The sequence below is a fragment of the Pogona vitticeps genome, chromosome 2, assembly GCF_051106095.1.
Source record: "Pogona vitticeps strain Pit_001003342236 chromosome 2, PviZW2.1, whole genome shotgun sequence".
NCBI lineage: Eukaryota > Metazoa > Chordata > Lepidosauria > Squamata > Agamidae > Pogona > Pogona vitticeps.
The window spans coordinates 105460250-105471980 of NC_135784.1; the positions used below are offsets into that span (position 1 = coordinate 105460250).

Sequence of the window (11731 nt, forward strand, 5' to 3'; positions counted from 1 at the left end):
ATAATATTTTAAATCAAGAATCTTGGATTGTTGGTTTTTCAGTCTCGTTGCATCTCACTCCTGAGTACATTTTGTTTTCAGAACTCTCCAGATAGCTATGAAATCTAGAGACCATGTTTAATAAATGAGAAGTAGAAGGCAGACTTGGAATAAGATTCTTCAACTGTACTACTTGGCAGGCTATACTTTCCCCACACATGGTGAGATAGTAGATTTGGTCCGTTGCACACATGCTGTGTGGTGCCCCGCATAGTGACAATCCGTGTAGCCAAAATCGTTGCTATACGGATTCGTCGCTATGCGAAATAAAAAAGCCCATAGGAATGCATTAAAACCCGTTTAATGCGTTCCTATGGGCAAAAATTTACCTTTATGCAAAAATCCTCCGTACGGACGCCATTTTCTCTGCCTGGTAAGCGAGGAATGGGCGTGAAAACACAGCAGGCGGCCATTTTTTTTACCCGGTGGCCATTTTGGAAGCACTGATCAGCTGTTGGGAAAACATCGTTATGCAAAAATCGGTAAGTGAAACAGCTTAACGATCATCGCAAAGCGATATTTTCCCATTAGAAATATTGTTATGCGATCGCAAAAACGATCGCAAAAAAAGTCACTATGCAGATTCGTTGTTAAACGAGGTGCCCATTAAGCGAGGCACCACTGTATAAAGATGCAAATTGTCAGCGTAGGGTTCCCTCCCCAACTTCAGAGCAGAAATTAGTAACTGTGGCCCTCCACCTATTAATGGTTAACAGTCCCATTAGTTCTATCCAACATAGCTAATGGGGAGGGATTACAGAAGCTGCACTTCAAAAACTTCTGGAGGGCCACAGTTACCCACCCTCCTATAGAAACTTATAAAAAGCTTCAAAATAAGTAAATGGTATGAGAGAAGGATTAGAGACAACATTGGAATAGGCACTATGTTTTCTCATTCATCTGTTGATGAATTCCTCTTTCTCATGCTTCTCTTTGTGTGATACTAATACGCCCTTAGAGAAATGGCAGTCCTGTTCATGATGATTTCTCATGGGGACACCAAGGAAAGCAAAAGAGATTTTGTGTTTCTTTTTGCTTTGGCTTGTCTTGAAGTGGGATGGTTCTGCTTTCTTAAAATGCACTGATTTAAGCCATAGACATGTTCCAATCATTTAGGGTCTCTCTGTCCCTGCCTGCCAACTTCAGTTTCTGGGGAAGGAAGGAAATAGGCTGGCCATGTATTTTTGTCCCTGCCCCGTATCGTATCACACCATGTGGACTTACTGGGGGAGTGAAGCTGGTAAAACCTTAAATATGTCACTTGAAAGGTACCTGTTAGGGTTGCTATAAGTTGGTTCCAAGTTGATAGCACAAAAACACATAGTGTAGCATATGACAAAAAACCTGACATTCTGAATTTCTGTGTGTCATAAATAGAATTAAAAAGTTAATAGAAATAAGGTGGATAGAAATGAGGAACCCCAAAACTCGTGAGTAAATGTGTCTCTGTTTATGAATGTGAACATTTTTTCCAGTATATTTTTCTTCTTCTTCTTCTTTGTGGATATTATTCTCTTGGCTTAAACAATAACTTTACTTATCCTCCTTTCAGACTGATGTTTTCTGGCACCGTTTTCCTGCATCAATGAATTCTCCCTCAAGTAGTAAGTGGACACCTGCAGGAAATGAATCAAGACTCTGAACACAGAAGAAGAAGAAAAAATTAATCACCTGCTTTAAAATAAATAAAGTACTGTTTTAAAAAAAAATGATGCATTTCTTTCTATTTGTTTCTAGATGTAAAATTTTAATAGTTTACTGCAGAATTCCTGTAATCATTGAATCATTAGTGGCTAATGTTTGAAACGGCTCTTGCAATCAAGTCTGTGATGTTACTAATAATGCCTTACATAGTATTTGTAGTTAAATAGCATGAGCTATTGCCCTGTAGCCAGAAGGGGTCAGTCTTGCTTTTTGTTCTCCTTAAAAAATGAACTTGGAATATGTCTCTTAGTGTAAGATATGTAATAATGCTGGCCATTGTGAAAGGGTTGTTCTTGGAACATTAGAAACTTGTTTTGACTGTATTTCCGCACATATGTATCTGTTGTTAAAATAAAATGAAAACAACCTGGAAGAAAAAGCCTACATGCACAATATGGATGTTTTTATGAAACAGTGATGAAAGATTATTGCTGAGAAGGTGGTACAAGTATTGCATTTTTGTAATATGTATTCAACATTTCTTACTGTCGTATTGTGCTTTTTTGGAATAGGGACTCTTGTAGTCTGTCTTGGATGTCATCAAATTAAAACAGTTTGATGATGCCAGATATAAAACCAGAAAGCAATTCACCATATTTGTTGATTTTGGAATTTTGAGTTTTTCCCTAATATAGCTGTGCTTCCTGGCTTTTCTAATTTCTGGTGCATTTAAATATTGAATGATGTGCACTTTTGATTTCTGCAAAGCAGTAATTCAAAGTTTTATTATGTTAAAACTGTAAATATAAGCAGAATATTAATAAATGTCACTTATATTAGTAGGGCTTTCTTTTTGCTATATATCAGTGCTGATCAGGGGATTAATTTGTTGCTTGTCTGTCTGAAAAACAGCTGTAATTCATAGTTACAGAATACCAAAAACATAATGGTAGGAGCTAAATAATCTTTGGTGTATTTCAAATTAATTTACTTCTTTTTTTTTTAACTAAGTGGTGCTGGCAATAGACTTTTTTTAAAAAAAATCTGGGGTTTTATCAGTTATAAAACTCACTAACGTTATTGCTGTATTGTCTTAAACCAGTGGTTTCCAACCTTAGATACCCTGATGTTCTTGGACTAAAACTCCCAGAAGCCTTCACCACTAGCTGTGCTGGCCAGGATTTTCCTGTTCTCCAAGGAAGCTGGCAGGAAACACAATGAGCAACATACTATTTGCCACAACTTTCCTTTGTTTCTTATCTTAGGACTTTGTAATTCCTTCTACTTCCAGTGTCTCGACTATGAACACCATTATGTATATGGGCGCCAGCATCATCAATGCCCAAGAAGGAGGTACCAACCCTTAAGGGAGACTTTTAAGATTTACAAAGTATGAATTTTGTATTTTTTGGGGGGGGGGATCAGAAACCCCCAAACATTATAAAACAGTGACTATACACCCAACCCTCCACACCTTTGATGTCTTGGGATTTATGTGGAATGGAAAATCTAGAGTGAGGACGCCACTTCATGTTGGGTGCCTGAACAGGACTGCTGCAGGTTGCAACATTTTGCTCCAGGTCGTTTCCGTGGCATGCACACATTCACTGTACCAGGCCATTGAGGGGTCTGTGCATGTCTTGCAACTGGCATGCTGAGTGCCCTGCACACAGATAGACAGAATAAATGAGGCACGTGAAGAACCAGATCAAGCCCATTGGTATTCTTTTTTAAAGTATGTAGGTTTATAAAGATTACATTCTACAATCCTATCTGCAAAGCCTCCACCGTTTTGTGTTTCCCAGGTTGCATTCAAGTATTTTCGTTGTCTCCAAACTAATCTTCAAATGGGATGTTTCAGCAATTCAGCCCCACGAGATTTCCTCTTGGTGCAAAGTTCTCCATTATGCCCTGAGATAGTGTGTTAAATTTGTACCACACCTATAGATTTAACATCTCCTTCCTGATTATAAAGATACAAGAAACATTTGGAAGTTCTTTTTTTTAATGGTGTGATATAAGTTCACCTCTTGGTCAATAGTAGTGGCATTCCCTCTTTCAGTGTTTTTGATCTTATTTGCTGTTACCAGTTGCTGGGGCAAGAAAAATAACCGGTTTTAATCTCTACAAGAAGTTGTGTTATTTTAATCAAATAGACTATTTTGGACATGATGCCTTCCTCTAAAACACTAGGGGGTAAATGCTGAGCCTGTAAACATTGGGGCAACATTCTAGCAATTCTATTATAATCATTTTTTTCTGTCTGTAATCCTCTGGGATATGAGATTATGGGCAAAAATGTACAGAATAATTTCCCAAGCATCCTTCACTCCCTGGCTTGTAAACAAATATGGGAATGGACAGTTTCCATCTTTTGACAGAGATGCTAGTTTTTCCAAAGATGTCAGATGACCTTGTTCCTCACGTCATTTCCTGAGGTACCTGGAAATAGTGGTATTTGACTTTCTTGCTGAGGGACTTTTGAGGAGACAGCCTTTTTCATTTGCTAAGAGGTATGCTTCGTTTCCAACTTTGTTTCTGAAGTTTCAAATGCTATGAATATTTTCTTGACTGGGGATGCCATAAGTACTCTGCTAATTTTTTAATGCTGCTTAAGAAAATTTTTGATATACTCAGATCCCTGTTGTGAGAGTAAGTAGACCAGTCAAGTTTTAAGAGACCTCAGAAATGGTAACTACACAATGGGATTTTGGTCAACAACAACAACAAAATATAACCAAGATGTAATGCAGGCAAAACCAGGATGCAAAGTTCATTTTTTTCCGACAGTTGGCTATATCTTACGAATTACTCTCAACTTTTCCTCTGTATTATAAAATTCCAGCCATCAGCAGTCTGAGAAAACAAAACAGCAATACTATATTGGGACAAGCAAGTTATCACAAATAAAACATTTGATTTTAATAAGCTGGATATTATAATTCTAGATCAGCAATAAAGAAAAGCATGTTTTACAGAAGTTGTTCCATCAGAGGTAACCTCAGAAATATGGAAAATAAAAAACCTGCACATTACCAGATATTAAGGCAAAAATTTAAGGCAACAGGAAAGCAAGACCAGGTCATCCTCCTTCTCATACTAATTTCCAGAGTCTTTGGCTACCAATTTAAAACAATTGCCAGTAGCTGTCAAATTCGAAATCACTAATTTTGTAAACATGGTGCCTCACCTGTGTATTTTAAATAAATTGTGTGCAAGATGCAACAAAACTATTTGCTTTTTTTGCATTGTAACCATTAAGGTTTGATTTCAGTGCAAATGTGAATAATATTATTTGGCGTTTTTGAGCGCTGGTGCCAGTAGTGGAGTAAAACCCATTCATATACAATGGAACAGAGAGAGGTCTCAGCCACTGCAGATCTGGGCTTCTTCATGTGTTGGTCACTTGTTCTGCTAGAGCCTTCAACTGAAGCACATGACTTCTTTTCCCAGCCCAGTCTTGGGTCATTGCCATTGAGGCCCCAAGGAGAAATTGGCCATGGGATGGCAAGGGCACAAGAGACAGGGAGGGAGGATGTCCAAGCTAGTTTGTGATGCTATTTGTATTATTTTGGATTCCCCCCCCCCCTCTGGTGCTCTTTCCAGAATCCTTGAGTTGCTTTGCGAAGGGAAATCTTGCATGCTACTTTGCAGACTGGAAAGGAGAGCTTAATATGTAGAAACTACAGTATTTTGACAATATGTGCAGTTTTTACAGACTTACAACTTGGGGATTCTTGGCGTGTACATCCCTACTGTCGTAAAAAGAATTATTTTGGTCCAAGTTTTTAATGAACCAAATAAATCATGTGTCTCATTTAAGCAAATAATGGAGAGGTTCGGAACAGAAAATATTCTGTTTTGATTGATTTGGTGTCTGGTTTTACTTTGTTGGCAGGGGGAACAGCAGAGTGGTAGAGCACAATACTGGTTTCAGTCTTGGGCATCGATAGTGAGGCTGGGAAATGATCCTTCCTGAAACCCTAAAGAGCTGCTGCCAATCCATGTAGATAAAACTGAGTTGTATGATCTGGCTTGGAATAAGGCTGCTTTCTATGTTTCTATGGTTTTTTTTTTTCCATTTAAAAAGGACAAGGAATTATTTTGTCCTGTTGGGGACCAGATTGCCACCTGGGGCCCTTTTTAAAGGAAAAAGGTGGGATGGATGGGCGGGTGGACGGACAGGCAGGCAGGCGGGCGGGCGGGCGGACAGACGGACGGACGGACGGACGGACGGACGGACGGACGGACGGACGGACGGACGGACGGACGGACGGACGGACGGACGGACGGACGGACGGACGGACGGACGGACAGACAGACAGATAGATAGATAGATAGATAGATAGATAGATAGATAGATAGATAGATAGATAGATAGATAGATAGATAGATAGATAGATAGATAGATAGATAGATAGATAGATAGATATTCTCATAGGCTAATCTGACAATCAGTTGCTGAATGGTGAGTCAATAAATTCCATTAATTCAGTAGGACATCTCTGACTGAGACTATGAGTTAGATTCAAGGTAACACAGAATAAAGATCTTCTCCAAAGGAAAAAAGATCGGGAGGCTGTCAGCAAATATTATAATAAAGATCTTCTCCAAAAGGAAAAAAAAAGATTGGGAGGCTGTCGGCAAATATTTGAAGGGTTGTCACATGGACAAATAGAGTGACAATCTAGTTTTACGTAGCACCTGATGGCAGGACTCAAGGCAATGGATTCAAATCGCAAACAAGAAAATGTGGCCTAAATGTTATGAGGACCTTCTTGACAGTAAGAAATAGACTGGCTTGGAAGTGGTGGACTTTTTTTCACTGGAGATTTCAAACCAGAGGTTAGATGGCCACCTACCAGGAATGCTTCAGCTGTGGATGTCCTCCTCTGTCCTCACCAAAGTGAGGCACCAATAGAAAGACCTCCCCTGATGATGTTAAAACCCAGACAGGCACGCATATGGAGATATGACCTTTCAGATAGCTTGGACTCAATTGATTTAGAGTGCTATAGATCAAAACCAGCACTTTTGAACTGTGTTTGGAAATGGGTGGGCAGCCAGTGGAGCATGCATGTTCCCTGTAATCAAGCCTAGTTAACAATCTGGTTGCAGCATTTTGGACCCGTTGAAGTGTCTGAACACTTTTCCAAGCAGCACAGTAATAAAAAGGGGGTGTGCTGTAAGAAAGGCACATGGCTCTGTGGGAAAATCAGACAGCACAAGGAACAAGCATAGCTGGGACACTAATTTTAATTGTGCAAAGGCCCTCCTGACCCCTGCTGAGACCTGGGTATCACCTGAGCACACCCAAGCTGCAAACCTGTGTTTTCATGGAAAGTATAAGCAAAGGCCGAATTCTTATTCCTTGATCTCCCTTTTGATTAACAGGCAGCACCTTTGTCTTGTCTGAAGTTTCAGTTCATTCACCATCATCCAGTCCATTATGACACCAGACACTGATTTAGGACTGAATCAGATTCCTCAGATTTAGGTAGAAAAGAGGGCATAGGGTTGGGTGACACCAAACCCTTGAATTCTGGGGAGCCTCTCCCAGCAGTTTCATATAGATGTCAAATAGCATTGGGGACAAAACAGAATCAGGGGTGGTCAGGGTGGTGCGCAGGAGTCCCTCAGCACCACCCTCTGAGTTCTCCCTTTCAGAAAGGACACGAACCTATAGAAAATGGTGCCTCCAAGTCCTATGCCAGACAGATGGCCCTGAATTGTGTTGAAAGCCACTGAGAAGTCCAGCAGAATCAACAGCAGGAAGGCGTATGTGTGCGCGCGTACTAATGTTTTAATATTCTGTTAGGGTTGAGTAGCCAAAAAGTTATAAATGATCTATGGAAACTTTTCCTTTTCACTCTGAAAGAGTTTATTGCACAATATGCTTAATTAAGTGCACTCAACAAAACAGCGCACTATTATTTTGCTTTCAAGATGTTGAAATTTTTATAGTTGGAGCCCGGTGTGTGTATGTGTGTGTGTGTGTTTCCAAATAAAAACTCATTGTGTCACGTAAGCCCAGCATAGGTGACTGGATATCCTGGGACGCTTACCCCTGCTCTGGGATGAGGGCCTGTGAATCACCATTTTAATTCTCCAGAATGACCCTGAGGTACTATCATTCTCAGGCATTGTGGGAAACTCAAGCAGCCTGCCATTACTGTTTACACCACTCTCTGATGCAATTATATAAAAACTGATTTAATAAGGTGCTCACTAAGGGATTATTCTTGAGAGAAAATAAGAACCTAAGAAGAGCCCTGCTGGATCAGGCCAAGGGCCCATCCAGTCCAGCTCCCTGTATCTTACAGTGGCCCCACCAGATGCCTCTGGGAGCACACGAGACAACTAGATACCTGTCTCCTGATACCCCTTCCCCTACATCTGGCATTTGGAGGTACCTTCCTTTTAAGCCTGGAGATAATACACCCCCATCATGGCTTGTAACCTGCGATGGATTTTTCCTCCAGGACTCTATCCTATCCCTTTTTAAAGGCATCCAAGCCAGATGCCATCACCACAGACTAACAACACACTGGTTAAATAAATATTTTATGTTGTTTGTTTTCACTCTCCCAACATTCAATTTGAGTGGATGTCCCCTGGTTCTGTTATTGTGTGAAAGGGAAATGAGCTTTCCTCTATCCATTTAATCGATTCCCTGCATAATTTTATACGTCTCAATCATGTCCCCCCTCAGGTGCCTTTTCTCTAGACTAAAGAGCCCCCAATGCTGTAGCCTTTCCTCATAAGGGAGCCCAGTCATCATTTTAGTCACTCTCTTCTGCACCTTTTCGAGTTCCACCATGCCTTCTTTGAGGTGCAGCAAGCAAAACTGTACACAATACTCCAGGTGCGGCCTTACCAGCATTTTGTTCAATGGCATTATAATGCTGGCTGTTTTATTTTCAGTCCCCTTTTTAATGATACCTAGCATGGAATCGGCCTTCTTCATTGCTGCCGTGCATCGAGCTGTCCACCAGCACACCAAGATCTCTTTCCTGATCTGTCAAGGAGAGCTCAGAACCCATCAGTTGATAACTAACATTTTGATTTTTTGCCCCAACATGCATTATTTTACATTTTCTTATACTGAAACACATTTGCCATTTTGCCGCCTATTCTCCCAGTTTGGAGAGATCCTTCTGGAAGTTCTTCACAATCTCTTCTGGTCTTCACCACCCGGAAAAGTTTCATGTCATCTGCAAACTTGGCCACCTCACTGCTTATCCCTGTCTCCTGGTCATTTATGAGTGAATGTGTTGGCATTAGAGCAGCAAAATAACATTTCATTTGAAACTGAGTTTACAAGCCCCCTCTTGCCTTGCCAAGTGTCTCCATTCAAGAATCGGGGGCATCACATCTGGCACATCTGCTTCCTCCTCTACTCCCAAGTTTTAGACCATCTTTGCCTGATAAGGAGTTCTGGAAAAACTTGAAAGCTGACTTTGTTTGTAACTTTTAAGTGTTCCAATAAAGCTATTGCTCAATCCGGATCATTTTGTTTCTGTGGTCATGACAGCACCATGATTTAAGTGAGTGTAAAGATGTGAAATGGCATGTCTTCCAGAATGCCAAGGGCTGGAGAAAGAAAGGAGAACAGTGGCATGTTTCACAACAGCTCTTCTCTGTGGAGTCTAGTTATGGTGGCAGAGATCCTCTGATTCAAATGCAAGGGCCCTCTGCTCTTCTTCTGAAACGGTATCACCCAGACACACAGATCTGGCATTCCGGGGAGTTGCAAAGTGAAAATGGCATGCAGGGCTGCAGATTGTATTTCTTCAGGTACATTTTTGTATCTTCTCTGACTGAAATTAGTTCTTGAATTTGACTGTCAAAACTATGTAGTGGGATGGGCCGGGAGAGGCTCTCTTTTGGAGAATAAAATTATGATTCCTCAGTAACTGGCGGAAGCAGAAGGGGCTTTTTTTCCTGCACGGTGCCCCCATGCCTTTAACAGGTGTGAGACTATAGCAGGTGAGGCTTTTCCTGGAACAGAGGTGTGGCTATTGACAAAATTGAAAAGTGATTAATTTTTTCCAGTCGCATCAAAGACAAGTTGTTGTTGTTGAGTGCCATTGAGTTGCCCTCGACTTACGGTGACGCTATGAATGAGTGATCTCCAAAATGTTCTGTTCTCAACTACCCTGCTCAACTCTTGCAAACACAACCCTGCTGCTTTCTTTAGGGAGCCAATCCATCTCTTGTTTGGTCTTCCTCTTTTCCTGCTACCTTCATCCTTTCCCAGCATTATTGTCTTTTCCAGAGAATCTTGTCTTCTCAAAATGTGCCCAGACAACCTCATTTTCAACATTTTTGACTCCAGATATAGTTCAGGCTTGATTTAATCTGGGACCAAATCCATGCCTCCCCTTTAGAGATCCATTGCCATGTATTCTGGTAAAGCCTGGCTGCTTAATGGAAGGTTGGGAACTTCTAATTTTGTCTAACCTGGGAACCCATCCTTCTGCTATCAGATGTTGTCATCATAACTGGTGTGCTTAGACAATGGAAACAGTGGAGTTGTAATCACATAGACAAAGTGGGAATAGGGGAGGAGCCCCAGATAGACAATGCACAAAGAGACCTCTTTGTGTTAGCCTAATAGTGTTCAAATAGACCTACCGGAAGAACTGGGAACATTGTATCAGCACCTTATCTCTTGCTGTGTTTATTTGCACCTACCAATCAATCCAATGTTTATCTTGCATTGATGGTGCAAAGTTTAGAATTCAAGCTAGCTCACAACCATGCTAGCTGGTTTGTTCTCGGTGGCAAGCAGCTTCCATGTTGAGGTTAGGGAGGAGAAATGTTTTGTGCAAGTAGACAGGCGCAGCTTTCTCTAAAGTATTTGCTTTGTGCTTTTCTGGATCTGGTTGCACAAAGTTCACAAAGACACCAAAAATGAATAAGATGTGCTTTTGCTGGGCAAGGTCCTTGGTGGTTCTCTGGCACCTGCGCAATTTGCCAGACTGAGGCTGAGAGAGTAAGACAAGCCACCGATGTGCTCTAAAGAGCTATTTTAAGCATGCCCAAGGGTCACCCTCATTAAGATTTTAGATCATTATTTTTTCTTTTAACATTTGACCTTATTCCAAAACAGGCCAAAACAACCTGGTCGACAATCCTGTTCCTTTCCAAATCCAAGCTGCTTAGCCAGTCTCCATGCTATGAAGCCTTTGGAATTTGTGCTTGTGCAGAGTGCAGTGGTAATGGAGAGTGAGGCTGAGACTATACTGGCAGTACCTGAATACTTGATTCATAGCCTGTATTATGGCTGATATTGGTCAGTGATCACACAGGGAGTATGGATTGATTCACAAATTCAGTGTTCATCCTTGATGCAATGGAATTTGCATTTCAGCCCACAGCTCCCCTCCCTCCCTCCCTCCCTCCCTCCCTTCCTCTTTTCCCACCTTTGCTGAGAATTTTATGATTCTCTGTCAAGCCACTTGGTTTGAAAAGATGGTGCAGTTTTCTGGAAAAGGTGGCAGGATCCCTAAATTCTTCTCAACATGTATAGGAATGCCATATACCACAGGAATGTTTTTTTTTTAATTTTCTTTTGTCCGAGTTATTTCTGTTTCATTTGTAATTAAAATATATATTCTGAATGTGATTTAGTGCTAAACTAGCACATTAAACTAGAGATAAGGTGATCCACAGCTGATCTCACATATGTAATTTTTTAAAAAATACAGTAGAGGATTATTAGGAGGGAAGAATACAGGGGCCTGTGTTCCCACAGTTGTAGATATCACACCCCAATTTCCTACATCACTTAAACACCACCCACAGACACGCCCCCATCTTAAAAAAAACAAATCAAACTGATCACTTGCAAAAAGTCCATTAAAATAGTTCTTGCTTGAAAAAAGAAGCCCTCCCTACATGGATTTAAATTGGCCTTTGTGCCATGTGACCAGGAAGGAAAAAAACACTTTGAATCAACCATTACTATAATCGCAGTCAATTCTGTAGTATTGGATTGTGTAGTCATATCTGAGGGTGAACAGATTTTAATGCCTGTGGAATC

At 40.8% G+C, this 11731-nt stretch overlaps 1 protein-coding gene across 6 annotated transcripts in view; it reads left to right on the forward strand.

The window, feature by feature from the left end:
- Window positions 1-2522, forward strand: part of NDFIP1 (Nedd4 family interacting protein 1) — a 55558-nt gene extending 53036 nt beyond the window's left edge. For all 6 annotated transcript variants that reach the window (XM_072990209.2, XM_072990208.2, XM_078385768.1 and 3 more), the window contains one exon: window positions 1592-2522. The gene's annotated coding sequence lies outside the window, so the exon portion shown is untranslated. The remainder of the gene's footprint in view (window positions 1-1591) is intronic.
- Window positions 2523-11731: the final 9209 nt, after the last annotated feature.